The 14,981-nt window shown below is 39.6% G+C and overlaps 1 protein-coding gene across 2 annotated transcripts in view; it reads right to left on the bottom strand.

Moving 5' to 3' along the window:
* mag (myelin associated glycoprotein) overlaps positions 1–9,637 on the bottom strand; it is a 70,614-nt gene extending 60,977 nt beyond the window's left edge. For both annotated transcript variants that reach the window (XM_080850854.1, XM_080850855.1), the window contains exon 1: positions 9,518–9,637. The gene's annotated coding sequence lies outside the window, so the exon portion shown is untranslated. The remainder of the gene's footprint in view (positions 1–9,517) is intronic.
* Between the last annotated feature and the right edge of the window lie 5,344 nt (positions 9,638–14,981).

Genomic DNA, 14,981 nt, shown 5'->3' on the forward strand with positions numbered 1-14,981 from the left:
TTCATGTTAGCATGGGAGCTGGTAAATTAGCTGTTGATTGTAAATATGCTGCCTTTTAAAGATTTTTAGGTCTTTGTGTTTTTTCTCTCAGTGTTCACACTTTTCTGCTGATTTGGTCTGTATTTATTCTGAGTTGGACCAACAGGTGGTGATATGCAATATATTTAAAAGGGGGATGAGTGGAAGCACTGGGTGTCAGGTGCGACGGTTGAACATTTTGGGGGTTCAGTTAGGAGGGCCCCTTGGCAGAATTTTGCCTAGGGCCCCATGGAGGTCTGAACCGGCTCTGGGTAGACACCACGTGTGCAGCAAATGAGATGTTGTTATTTTCCTTTACTATGTAACAATAATAATTAATAGTGTTTTTTTAATTACATTCAGGTGAATGAAAAGTTTTGTATGAGTTCACTTTCCAAATAATGCCTCGAGAGAAGTGAGCAGAAATCATATTTGGCATGGTCTCCACCAACCTCTATTCAGAACACCATTTTACGAGTTTGCGTTCTAAATTTGCCTACAGAGGAGTGGAAAGAGAGCATGTTTGGCGAGGTGTCTAGCCAGGGCCCTGAAGAGCTCTGCAGGAATCATGCAGGAGTTTACTGCGCAGGCAGGATTCAAGCAGGATCTGCACACCCCAAAGAATGGGAATATGATGACAATGGTCTGGACTGCGTGAACGTGGGTCAGCACAAAAAGCATTTGCGGACCCCCAGCCGAGAGTTTAAGAGGTGACCCGACAGACACTCCACTTGAGGCTGCAAGAATCATAAATGAAGGAGTAGAGTAACTGTCTGTCGGGAGTCCAATTTGAGTGAGAAGAGATTTCAATTGCATTTCCATCGCGTGTAATAAAGCTATTGAGAAACAATACAAATTTGATCTAATCAGTGTGAAAGGCATACTGATTGCTCCATTAATCGGCTTGGTGAAGTGCAGAAATAGGAGTGGCAGCGGACAAGACAGAGGGAGACGACACATGTGACTTGCCTAGCTGGAGCAGAATGCAGGGTGATCAAAGGGTAAGAAGATGATCGGCTTGGGGAACTGCAGCAGCAGGCAAGCCAGAGGGGTGTGGAGCACCTACAATTTGCCCAACTGTAACAGAACAAAGAGAGGTTATGAGAGGAGTAGAAACTGGCATGGCGATAGAGAAAGACTGAGGTATAGGTCCGCAGCAGCTGCAGAATCAAGCAGAAAAGTTAGAGGGGTCTGCCACACCCATAGCTGGAGTGGGGCAGAGGGAGTTCAGAGTGGAAAGAGCATCTGCTAAAAACCTGACCTTTACCTTTAGAAAGGGGCCAAAGAAATGGAGCCCTGCACTGTGGTACTGGTGCACGCGTGATCAGCTGCAGTGAGATGAAGAAGTAGGGTGACAATGGAAGAAACGGGAATGGAAAAGACACCATTAAGCTGTAGGCAAGGTAAAGGGGTGAGCGGCACCTGGATGTTGGCAAGCTTCTGCAGAATTATTAGCAGACAGACAAAGAGAAGCCCCTTGTTCCGTTGCTGGTGCTTGTTTTGTCAACTAGATGGAGAAGAAACAGTGGCGGTAGTACTTCGAATGAGCTGTAGAGTGACCCTGGCCTTGTATTGAGCCAACCAGTTTCTAGAAATCTTCATTGCAACGAAATGCAACTCAAAACACTGGGCACTCGGCACAAATTGGTTAATCAAAGACATGCTCCAACAGTACGTGCAGCAATAGAGGAACACTGCCTCAGTTATCAGTTAGAGTTCAGTTCAGGAAAGGTGGTAGCACAGCTCCCAGGAAAGAGTGGTAAGGGAAAACCAGAGAGAATTTCTGACTGGAGAAGGGCTGCGGGCCAGCGGGAGTGGCTACCCTAAAATGGCACAGAGGTGGTACATCAAGGCAAACCTAAAAGGGGAAAGGTGTAGATATGTAAATTATTGCTCAGAAGGTAGAGGGATAAGGAGCACCTTTAACTTGTCAGGCTGATAAAAGGCTAAGAAGAAGTAGGAAACCTATATAGAACTGATGGTATTCAGGATAAGGAGTTCAGATGTTTGAAGGCTTTAATTCATAGCACTTTGAACTCACAGAGGGAGGTGACAAAACACCTAGGAAAATTCCTCCCTTGCCCTCTTTACAAGCGAAAGAGCATCAGCTCCTGTGAATCAACCGCTGTGAAAAGCTTTTTACCCCCATGTACCCTTTGCAAGCATAAAAATAAGTAGCTACTGAGTAATCCTGGTTATCAATGAGCTAAAAGATCATCGTAGTTTGACAGAAAATAAGATAGCTAGAGAGGGATGCAGGGATGCAGGCAAGTGGCAAGCTTTATAGCATGACTGAAGTTATATTTGTGTTTCTTGAGGCCCAAAGTAATGTGTAGACCAGCACTCGACAGAAAATATAACAAGTAAGTAACTCTTCTGCTGTAGTTTCCCAGCAATCAGTCTGTATTGTTAGGAGACAGAGATCTCCGTTTAAGAGTGAGCGAGTAAGCAAATGCTTTAACAGGCAGGTGGAGAATAAGTTACCTGGTAATAATGGTGCGTTCATGAGCAACATAGGAAGTGTAAAAGTTCCGACATCTGAGTTGGAGAATATACCTGAACTACTAGCAAAGTGGGAGATTTTTGAAGTAGGTTTGACGTCACTCAACATGGCAAGGTTTGCAGTGAAAGATAAACAATGTACTTGTTCTGTGCACAAATTATGGATACAGACAACTCACACCCTTATGAAATATGAAATGTTCCAGTTGACAGTTGTAAAAGGTAAGGCAGTTGTACAACGAAACATGTTTTTTTTTGCATCACCATGGCTTCTAAAAAGGAAATAGACTAACAGCCCAAACATGATTGTTTTTATGGGGCAACAACAGTATTGATTTGGAAGAGCTTTAAGATTGAAATAGAGAGTCTGATAGAATCAGAAAGCAGCGATAATCACGACTCAGAAGATGAAGAGAATGGAGAGGTCACCGATTATTTCTCTTCTAACTTGAATAACTTTTGATTGGGATGATATTTGAATTAAAAAATTGTTCAGGTGTACCCTTGTGGGCACACAATCATATGATGAAACTGACCTCTCCAATGCAATTTCTTACTTGCATCCATAGTGTTATAGATCTAAAATGTAATACAAGTAAGAGAGTGGCTACATTTTGGGAAGCTTATCAACCTCTTTCTAAAATGTACGGATTTATAGTACTTCAATGATATTTTATCATAGTTTGCGGTAACTCTGTAACATAACATGGACATTTGCCACTATCCTATGCCCAAGGCTAAAAAGTAGGCCTTGACATGTGGGCAAAAATTGCCAAAACATTCTAGAATATAACAGGTTAATTGTGATCCGAAGAATGGGTAGGAGGTGGGATATTTTGCTTTATAAAACAATTGATAGTTTTCAGCTGACGTCAGAATGACCAGCTGGCGGGCAAAAAAGACGTTCTACAGCTGTTTAACACGGGAGTTAATACAGAAACCACCCACCTTTCAAGCTCTTGTAATATAAGTTAGTAAAACGGCAGACAGTTGTTGCTCGGTTGGCTGTTTATCTTGGCGAGGAGACAAGCCCGGATTTTGTTTTTATCACATTTAAAACCCTCCCAAGTTGCTGCCTGCTGATAAAAAAAAATGTTTATTTCGCCGTTGCTGTCAGCTGATTGTACGTAGACATCTTCTGTGTCAACGTTTCTCGGACACACAGTAAAGTAGCCTTACTTTTGGAGCTGGAAATAAAAGCAGTCACCCTGTTCTGGTCGCCTAATTCATCAGAATAACTACCTAAAATGGGAATAGATCAAGTAATAAAGACAAGAAACAAAGCATCCACACATTCAAATTGGATTACCCAGCTGCTGCTCTCCCTAAGTACCTAAGCAAGCAAGTAGGCTAGGCTAGTGTATTTTGTTATTCAACTTGTAATACTACAATGTCAGTAGAAAATAAATGGGAAGATCATTTAAGTTGTCATTCGCCAGACCAGGTTTTCGAACTTGTTTATGCTAGGGAATTGTGTCAAATAATAAAGAACATCGTTGGGTAGGCTAACGGCTGCTAGCTTATAGCAGGTACCTCGCTAGCTGGTACCTAGCTATTAAATGGCATTTGTCTTCGCTCTTATTATGAAAATGGTTTTTAGCTTTCACCTTCCAGAAGACATCGTTGTGAACCCAACCACTTCTGAAAATTAAATAACTATCTGTGCTTCTGTAGTCTTTCTGTTTTTGAGGTTTGTATGGGGACGGATTTTCTTTTAGATAGATGTAAATAGCTCCACACTTGAGCTCAGACAGGGACTGTGGGGAGGTTAACGAAATAAAAATGTCAGGACACCTGTAATAAATGTATCACAAGTTCCTAATTTGTTTTCCCTTCTGAATATTTCTGTTTGGCTATAGTGGTATGGTCTGTGGTTGATGGCAATCGTATTTGAGTAGGCACTGCTCAAAGTTTTTCACTGTTTCTCGCTGTTTCGCTGTTCTTTTTGCCCGTCAGCTAACAATTGTACTGACGTCACTGAAAACTATCAATTGGGTTCTAGCGCGTAATTTAGCTGTTTCTGATTGGACGAGAGACGTTCCATGCTATAGGTTATTCGTCAACATACCTACAGTTACGGGACTTTTCACAGCTAAAAATAAATCACTCCGCGATGAAACATTCGCATTGATGATAACCGTTAATTCAAAGTTTTCAAAATTCCAAACCAAGACGTTGACAATGGAACTATTTTTTGTTGCGGAGAAACAATGGCGAAATAAACCATTTTTAATCAATAACTTCGTGTTAAAATGTTAATTTGTTGACAGTAGAATTGTTTTATAAAAGCAATATAGCACTCGTGGGAGTGGGGTAGGTAAGGGATAATCCCACGGGTGTTGTTGCCTACGACACTCGGCCTTCGGCCTCGATGGCTACGGCCGAACACCACCCGTGGGATTATCCCTTACCTACAGTGGTTAAAGTGGGATTTGGTAGGTGGGGGTACTCTATTTTCCGTTGTGGTGGCGGCGGCGGGGGGGTATTTGGTGGATCTGGCGGCGGCCGTGGCGGGGGGGTATTTGGTGGATCTGGTGGCAGCGGCGTTGAAATCACCCATTCCTATATTTTTTTAATCACAGTGATATAAGGAGGTCTAACCAAAGACCTAAACCAGGGATGGATCATGAGCCTTTGGGCCCCTATTTGGTTCCATGAGAAAAATTTTAATTTGGTAAATATGATTTCCTGTATTCTGGTGCATTTTGGGGATGGCCAGCTGGAAATGAACAATTAGTGCTGAAATCTGTTCTGCATCAGGCCAAATCTTAGTCATTCTTACACAGTAATCACAGCGCAAATTACACAGTGCCTACTTAGTTCCATGGCCTGGACTGTCCACTCACACAGCCATTAATAAACAGCACTGCAGACTTCAGTTATTAAATTAAAAATATTTTACTGTTAAATGAATTATCAAAACATGACATAGCAACAATGCTTGGTAGACTTCTTAGACTATCAATTGCTTGATTTTAAAAGAAAATCTAAAAAGAATGACTGTTTAGGCACCATTTCCAGACAAATTCTTACCCTTGAAAATAATCAGTTATTTTTCGTTTACACCCTCTCTTATTTCGATCCTCCTCCATCCTTAAGAAGGAAATTATGAAGACATAACATTACCAACGTGTTTTCCAATTAGGAAACAAGTACCGGTACTCACATTTTTTGTCTTTCTGACAAGCTGACGTGCTAGCCAATAACCAACTAGTTGCAGTTAACCATTGTTAATGTTCGTCATTCTCAGTCAGGGCCAGAGTGATAGAAAACGAATAACTAAAAGCCTGGTTCTTTCTTTAAGTTGTGTTTGTTGCCCTATTTAAAGGCACAATATGCAACAATTATGCTTCAGGATTAGGGTTAGGATAAGCAGTTTAACCTTAAAATAACAGCTTGAAAAAATTGGGGCGCTACAATGACTTTTAATATGGAGAATTGTGTCCGTGCCAATGGCATAGCAGGGTCTATAGGCATTTAACTGCCTTCTGTAGTTTTGCCTGCCGATGCCCGCCGACCTGACTTTGATTACCTTCTGCCGATCTAGTAAGTAGCTTATTTGCCGTCTTGCTTAGTCTTGTGTTGCACATGATTGATGTTTGACTGTGTAAGGACAGTCGTTGAGTAATTAGTTTGTCATAATGTCAAAGTAAGCACATTTCAAGAGATTTCGTTAGTTTTAGCTGCTAGCATACCTTTAGCGAATAGCTATTAATCCTTAATGCACCTTTAAAATATAGACGTTAGACTTTAGCTTACTACTTCACCTTGGACTCCAACATGCACTCGCTCTGACTGGAACAGTCTAAACACTTACCGCAAAGCGTCGTGCTCTCAACTGAACTGACAGGAAGGTTAACTGTTTTGTTTTTTTCGCGCAAAGCGTGTTTGTCAGAGGGATGAACAAGGCGGGGCTAGGGGATGATATTACGTTTTGATTTGATCGAGAGATCTTTGGTGTGGACTGGCCTTAACATACATTTTTTTTTTTTTTTTTTTAAGAATCTATTTATTTATTAATTTATCTGAGGTGCCGGTACTGAGTACCGGAGCGTTCCGGCCCACTTTAACCCCTGCTTACCTACCCCACTCCCACTCGTGCTATATTGCTTAAACGTCAGAACATGGGATGTTATAGAGAGAAAAGGAGGGTATTTTTTCTCCTAGACAGCGAAAGTGAGGTGAGTGACAGCTGTCAATCCATCATATGTGCTCCTGCTGAACTTTGTTTAAAAAAACATCATTAGATTGAACATTAAATTCAGCTTGGATATAAACCCACTTCCTGCCTCCTCTCTGATGACTAGAGTCAGATTTGGTCTGGATATGTTCTCAGCCATACTGTTACGGCTGACTTGCAATATTTACATTTTGTTGAACTCGACCCAATGATCACATGATTGAGGAGTCATGATAGTAGGATAAATGCATATGTGTAAGAATTGATTATAATGAATGTACAATACGGATATTGAAATGTAGAAGCGGAACTCTATTTACTAGATTACACAATAGCCATGACACCCTTTAGACAAATGCACATATCATACTTAAACATTCCCAAAATGTCATTACCTGGACTTCACACTGCACAATAACATGAAAAACTAGAAAATGCATTTCCTGAAGGAAATACCAGTGCATGAAATGCAAAAGTTAGGAAAGGAAGAAGAAAAGAAAGAAGAGTGAAAGAAGGAAAGAAGAAAGGAAAGAAGAGTGGAAGAAGGAAAGAAAAGTGAAGAAAGGAGAGAAGAGAGGAAGAAGGAAAGAAGAGTGAAAGAAGGAAAGAAGAAAAGAAAGAAGAGTGAGGAAAGGAAAGAAGAGTGGAAGAAGAAAAGAAAAAAGAGTGAAAGAAGGAAATCATAGTGGAAGAAGGAAAGAAGAAAGGAAAGAAGAGTGAAAGAAGGAAAGAAGAAAGGAGAGTGAAGAAAGGAAAGAAAAGTGAAAGAAGGAAAGAAGGGTGGAAGAAGGAAAGAAGAGTGAACAAGAGTGAAAGAGAAAAAGAGAGTGAAAATATTGAAAAAAGGAGATAAAAATGGAGTGAAGAAGAGAGATTGAGTGTGAGAGAAAGTAGACTGAGAGGGATAGAGAGAAAGATGGAGAGATGGAGAGAGAAAAAAGTAGAGAATGGAAGGTGTCTTAATGTTCCTAGTTACATTTAAATTGAGAGGGACAGAGAAAAGGTTCCTTGGATTAAGCACAGGTGTCAGTGGAGCACAGGTGCAAGCCAGTTTAAAGACCCTATTATGATGTCATAATGGCCCAATGTAAGTCAATGGGAAAATTTAGATTCGTTTTTATTTAATATCTTAAAAAGTATAAAGTTTAGAAAAGTGAAAACATCAGCATAAGTGTCCTTTACAAGACCTACGCGACAAAGTTTGAATGAAGTTTCTACGTTAAACGGTTCGGGCTGAATTAATCGAAGAAAAAGGTAAGAAGAATAAGAAGAAGAAGAAGAAAATGCCTAGGAATAACAATACAGGGCATTTCATGCACTGTAATAATCCTTCTTCTTTTGAATTGTACATGTTATATATTGATAAATAATGCCTTTATTGTGTTAAAGTAGCAAAATACATGTAAATATATTTTTAAACTATGTGTACTTTTTGTTGCCGAGAACAACAGAAGGAATTGTTTTTGCTGAAGAAAGAGTCCTTTGTAAGAGGCAAGAACAGGATTTTTTTTCCGCAACAGACTCTCTCACAGCTTGTGTTGCTGTTTGTGTGTGACGCGTGCTCTAGTGAACACACATACTCACACACAAGCAATACACATGCACATACAATACCAGATGGTCCACAGCCACTCTTGGTTAGCTGGGTTGGCCACACACACACACACACACACACACACACACACACACACACACACACAATGTCTGTGCTAATATCTTGGCATCAGGGATCTTAAATATATCTTTGGACCACAATGGCCTTTACAATGTGTTTATTTTGAAAAAAAATACAATGTTACAATTTGTATTTGTATTTGTATTTGTATTTAAAATATTAAAATGAGATTGACATGAATGACTGACATTAATAGGAAAGAAATGGATGACATAACCGTGGGCTGAATACACGTATTAAGCGCTATGACACGTAACAGCCATGTTCTAAAGAGATATGGAGCTGACAGAAAGAGAGTGAGAGTACTCTTATGTCTTTTTAGGGCTTGCTCACATATGACAGATGGTGAACCACAGGACTCATAACCTGTGTCACAACCCACTGATAGCCATGCAGACAAATGATTCCAGTTGCTTTCTGAGAGACAAACAGAAAACTCAATTAGCTCTATTTTCAGTGGAATCTCCGAATATGTCACTGCTTGTCTCCATCATGCAGCCTAGACACTACAAATGGTATGAAGGTGAGCGGTTACTACAGTGGTCTTAATGAAACAAATGATTTATTAGTTTCATATCATCAAAAGGAATGACATCTGAATTATATAGGTCACCAACCAAATACTCACTAGGCCCTTCCACAACACCTACAAAACCTTGGCAATCCCCAGTTGCTTGCCTTAAAATGCCCCATCCCTTCTGCCAGGGTGTAGTTAGGCAAGAGACTGGATTTCTTTATTGGTGGAATATGGTCAATGAAAACAAATGTTCTTTGCCTTTTCAGCGTGCTTACATTAAAACCACCTAACAGAAAAGGATATTGCTAGTATTCATATGGCGACCCACTAACAGTAATCTTTCAAATTCAGCAATCATATTAATCCTAACAAACTAACCAATAAATGAGCAAAACAATCAATCTAATTAAATAGTCTCGTACATGAAATAAAATAATTTATAAAAAGATTTGAAAGCCACCAGTCTCTGCCAGCTCTAACAGAGTTGGACTAACAAAGCTGGTCCAAGTGCATCATTTCTATAAGCTAAGTGTAATGTGTACGTAATATGTGCTTGGAAATATAGTGATATATTAGTATCCACTTTACCAACTTTTGAAAATACAAAAAAAAGACTCAGACTCACCAGGGTGTTGGTAGGAACAGGTTATCATAGGCCTTCCCAGCTATCTGATTCTATTCCTCATATGTCGTCAGGGCAAATCCTAGACTCTCTCTCTCTCTCTCTGTACCGTGTCCAGTGGGGGTCAAACAACTACCAGCTATCTACCCATTCCTCTCCTGTTTTCACCACTCCACCCATCTTCTACAGAGAGCTCAGGCATTGTTCAACCCCTGCAGTCAGCCATTGATAAATTCATGACCTGCACTGTCTGCTCGACAAAGAATGTCACTGTCACTAGACACCGTAAGGCTGTCAGCAAACTGCCTCCTCTAACTGAGACCCATTTTATGATAGGAACTGGGTGTGCATATGTGTGTGATGGGGAAATAGACGTTCCAATGTAGGCTGGCACATTGGGTATTCTTCCATTTTTGTATGCGTGTGTCTCTCTCAGTTGCATATTTGAGTAAGTGAGCGAATGTGAGTTCTTGAAAACTGGTGCTTTTGAAGAATTACTTACTGACTCAAAAGCAATGTTTACAGGATATAAATATAAACAGCACTACTTTTTTTCAAGAAACCTTGTATAATGCAGTGAAACCTTCTTTTCCTCGTTCGGTTCTGTACGTGACTCTCTGGATATTCCTCTCGATACATATGGGTAGAGCAATATCCAACAGGTCACTGACATGTAGAGGCTGACTCCAATGAAGTGCACAAAGTCCTTCTTCAACTGTACAGGCAAAGTCCTTACTAAGTCTTAATATTTCTAGATAATGTATATGTGTACGAATATCACAATATACAGCACATCATAGTGCTCAGCAGTACATTGAGGTTGAGGGTCATCACTAATACAAAATAATTTTTAGTTATTAGTGATCTGAAATCTGAAAGTACAGATAATTGATCTATGTAAAAACGGTTTGTATTCAATGGCTAATGGTTGATGATGTTTGATCACAAGTTTTAACACAGCAAATGTTAACATCAACTATTAAAAGCTTCTTACAAAGTGAAAAGGTGCACTACAGGGAAAAATAAATATTCAGAATATTTGGTGTAGGACAACATTAGAATTAGAATGCTATTCTAAACAGCACAATGTGCATTCACATATACAATGCTGTAATGTGTCATAATAGACAAAGTATGTTTAGCAAATGGGTCAAATAAACAACTGTGTTAAGGCTTACAATGTACCAAAGTAGTACAACTTCTTGTTATATGCACAGGGGTAAATAAGTTTACCTATCCATTGTATTCAAGCCTACCTTATTTGGATATTTGGATTTTGTTTGTCACACATCTTAAAAACTGAATATGGTGTTCTTTTACATACAGCCACTTTCACATTTCAGCACATTTTCGAGTGGTCATGCATTGTTTGAGTTACAAGTTGAGCCTTTTCTCAGGTCTGTTCACTCGTTTGTTGTTGAAAAAGCCAGACTATATATGGTAGAAGATCATAAAACAAATATGTGTGTGTGTGTGTGGGGGGGGGGGGGGGGATCTAAGCTAATTTTAAATACAGAATAAATACAAACTGGAAATTATAAAACAAATAAAACAATTCAATAATTGTAATGATTATTTAGTAATTATGAACATTTGATCATTTTAATCCATGCCTAGTTATGTTTTGGTGGATGAAATGAGTGAAAAGTTTGCTAAATGTATGATGATAAAGATAAAAACCAAGGCAAGTTCTCTTCATTTTCTTTTGTAAGTACTCTGAAATATGCTTGGGGAAATATGCATTGAAATGGCAGCAAAAGAATGCCATACTTGACCTATATTAATGTAACTGATGGTGGGTGCAAATGCTACAAGATGCTCTGAGCTCAACTGCATGCATGCACTCACACACGCACATCACTGCCCACATAGTCTCCACACACAGAGGCCATTGTCACCAGAGTCTTCGCTCGAGAACAAAACAGCGCGACTGGAGCCTGACACCGTGAAACACAGAGTTGATGTTCACAGCTAATTGTCATTTAAAGCAGAACAATCCCTCTTTCTTTTCTCCCAGGCCTTGCAGCATGCCCCCTCCCTCTCCTATTGGATCTGTTTAGTCTGTGCACGATTAGCTAACTTGATCTATGGTTCTACATAAATGCCACATCTCTGTCTCTCCCCTCCCCTTTTAATTGAATGGTGTGTTTTTTTCTGTCCTAAATGACTTAGCTATGACAGTGACCATACCTATATATCCATACTATATATGAAAACCTTCAATCATTCATTCTTTGTACCAGCATTGTTTTATGAGATGTAAAAGGTCTTATGCCTAACACAAGCCCAGACCAGAACAGTGGACCTGAATAATCTCCCCCATTACACACATATCTTTCTTCTTACACTTTCTGGGGACTTTGGTGTGTAATGAACCAGGGATGTGTCAAGTTACAACGCAGTGAATGTGTCTCAAGTGATTGTATTATAACGACACCTGTGTCTGGAAGGTCCATTCACTGGTTAATCAGTATTCCTGGCCTTACACCATGAAGACAAAATAACACTCCAAGCAACTCAGAGAAAAGATTATTGAAAAGTATAAGTCAGGGGAAGGATACAAAAACAATTCCAAGGCATTAAACATCCCCTGGAGTTCTGTTAAATCCATCATCAAGAAATGGAAGGAATATGGCACATATGTAAGAGCAGGCCGTCATTGAGTGACTGAGTGCAAGAAAGAGACTAGTGAGAGAGGCCACCAAGACACCTATGACTACTCTGAAGGAGTTACAGGCTTCAGCAGCTGAGATGGGAGAGACTCTGCAGTTTGCATACAACAACTGTTTCTCGGGTTCTTCACCAATCAAAGCTTTATGGGAGAGAGCCGCTGTTGAAGTAAACTTATATTAAATATCGACTAGAGTTCGCCCAAAGGCATGTGGTAGACTCCATGGTCAAGTGGAAGAAAGTTATGTGGTCTGATGAAACCAAAGTGTAGCTTTTTGGCCATATGACAAGACGCTATGTTTGGTGGACACCAAACACTGCACATCACCACAAACGCTCCATCCCTACTGTGAAGCATGGTGGTGGCATGTGGTGGTTGTCTATTCTTTAAGATATCGCATATGAAGGTTGAATAGAAGTGGTTGAATAGAAGTGGACCCAAAATTGAGCTCTGGGGGACTCCACAGGTCAGGGACGTAGGTGTTGAGGTGCAGTTGCCAACTGCTACAAAAAAGCCCCTGTCTTGTAAGTAGGATTTCAGCCACTTGATAACAACACATGAGAAGCCAACCCAGTGTTCTAGTCGATGAAGTAATATGTTGTGATCAACAGTGTCAAAGGCTGCACTAAGGTCCAGCAATACTAGGGCTGATGCTTTACCTGCATCTGTATTTAGGCATACGTCATTTATAACTTTAACAAGAGCTGTTTCAGTGCTGTGAACACCTGACGGAAAATCATCAATACAGTTATTTAGTGTCAAAAATGTCGTTAGCTGATAAAAAAGACATTTTTTTCAATATTTTGCCCTACAAATGGTAAATTGGTTATTGGCCTGTAGTTGTTTACAGTTTTTCACTATTGCTAAAACCCGTTTTTCAAAACAATAACGGCTTTCTCAAAACTGCACACAGAAAACTGAAAACCTCACACACAAAATGCTAAACCTGACACTCCCTTTGCAAGATGACTCTTTGCTATCAAATCTCTTAACTGTTAACAAAATGGAACTCGTGTTTTCATTTGGTACACACAGCTATATTTTCAAAACACACACACAAACATTCATTTAGTACACACAACTAAGCATTTGCTGTACACTACCAAGCATTTACAGCACACAGAAGTGCAAAATTGAAAACACAATCATCGAATCACACCATATGAATGACAATGACTCATTGAGCCATTTCTTCTTTTGTAAAATGTATCAGTATAGGCCTACATTTTTCATAGTCACACATAAAACAGCAATACCGCTGTTCTCACAAACCATATTTACAATTTCAGTGTCCTCTTCCACGAAACACTAGATTGTATTGACATAAAATTGTAAACAAAATGCTTAAAGTTTTTCTCAATTGCTTACACACATTTTTAGAAAGATGCCTCGTTTTCTCAAAACTCTAAACACAAATCCCAAAACAACTAACAAAAAATGCAGAACCCTTTATATCTCCTGGAAAATGCAATTTTGCTTTAAAAAAATATTGAAAGTGTGTTTTCTTCCTCCACAGTGTGGTTCTCTTTCAGTCCTGCAAAATACAAATACTGTGAGCACACTATATTCTATTACTATGCAGTATTACAGCACACAAGGCAAACAGATTTTGTACTTGTTCTCCATCCTGAAGGTTCTAATGAAAAACCATGAAAACATGGTCTACCACAGCGGCCCAAATCTCATTAGAGATGACCATTCTCCTTCTACTTTCTCCTCCTCCTTCTTCACCTTGTCCTCATTCTCTTCCTCCTCCTTGTCCTCCTGTTCCTTCTCTCTGTCCTCCTACTCCTCCTCCTTCTTGTCCTCCTCTCTCTCTTACCCCTCTCCTTCTCTGGTTGTCGATCTTTTCAAAGTTTTCAAAAGTTTACCAAACAAAACAGAGGCTCAAGACACTTTTATGGTGCAGTCCTCACTGCAAATTGGTCAAAAGACCTGAACGTTTAGAGATTTGACTATTTGTGTCTTGCAGGTTGATGCTTTGAGATTTTACTTGAGAAGTGTGTGCAACAACAGAACTTTGTGTACGGTGTTTTGACAACAACGTGATGTGTAATTGACATTAGAGTGTTCACAAGGAAAATCAGAGTCTAATGCAGATAAGGGAGTCTTGAATATTGCCCACTTGGGCCGAGCGATTGATACATGACGTGAAGGTTGTGCAGATTGTGCCGAATTTTCGCTTTTTAGGTCTTAACAATAGTGAAAAACTGTAATGTGGAGCCGTCTAGGTTATCCCTTTTCAGTAGGGGTTTTACAACAGCTGTCTTCAGGGAGTTAGGAAATGCGCCAGTCTGTAATGATTTATTCATGATTTGAAGCAGATTTATTGTTATGAGGTGAATGACAGATTTAAAAAAGCTGGTAGGTAAAATCTCTTTATAACTATGTATAGCATCTCCACAATGACTCAACACCACCGCTCTGATACACTATGTCAGTTAATTATAAATGGTTATAATCTAAGATAGAATGATGCATTATAAATATGTGATCATAAGTTTGTGTGTGTCATCATGAATTCTATGAAGCCTGCATATATGAGGCCCTATAAGAACATTCATGCCTTCAAAAAGTAGCTATAAGTCATTGTAGCACTCATTATAACTATGTACGTAGGTCTTCACGGCACATCGTAACCACCTCTGTGATATATAATGCATATTCATGAATGGCTTATTAGTATGGTGACTAGGCTGCTATACAGACATAGAATATTATAAACTGCCATATGATTCTATAAATGGACTTTGTCAGCTTTAAGAAAAGTGACAAAAAGGGTAGTGTTGTTATGAA

This window comes from Sprattus sprattus (genome assembly GCF_963457725.1).
Source record: "Sprattus sprattus genome assembly, chromosome: 14".
NCBI lineage: Eukaryota > Metazoa > Chordata > Actinopteri > Clupeiformes > Clupeidae > Sprattus > Sprattus sprattus.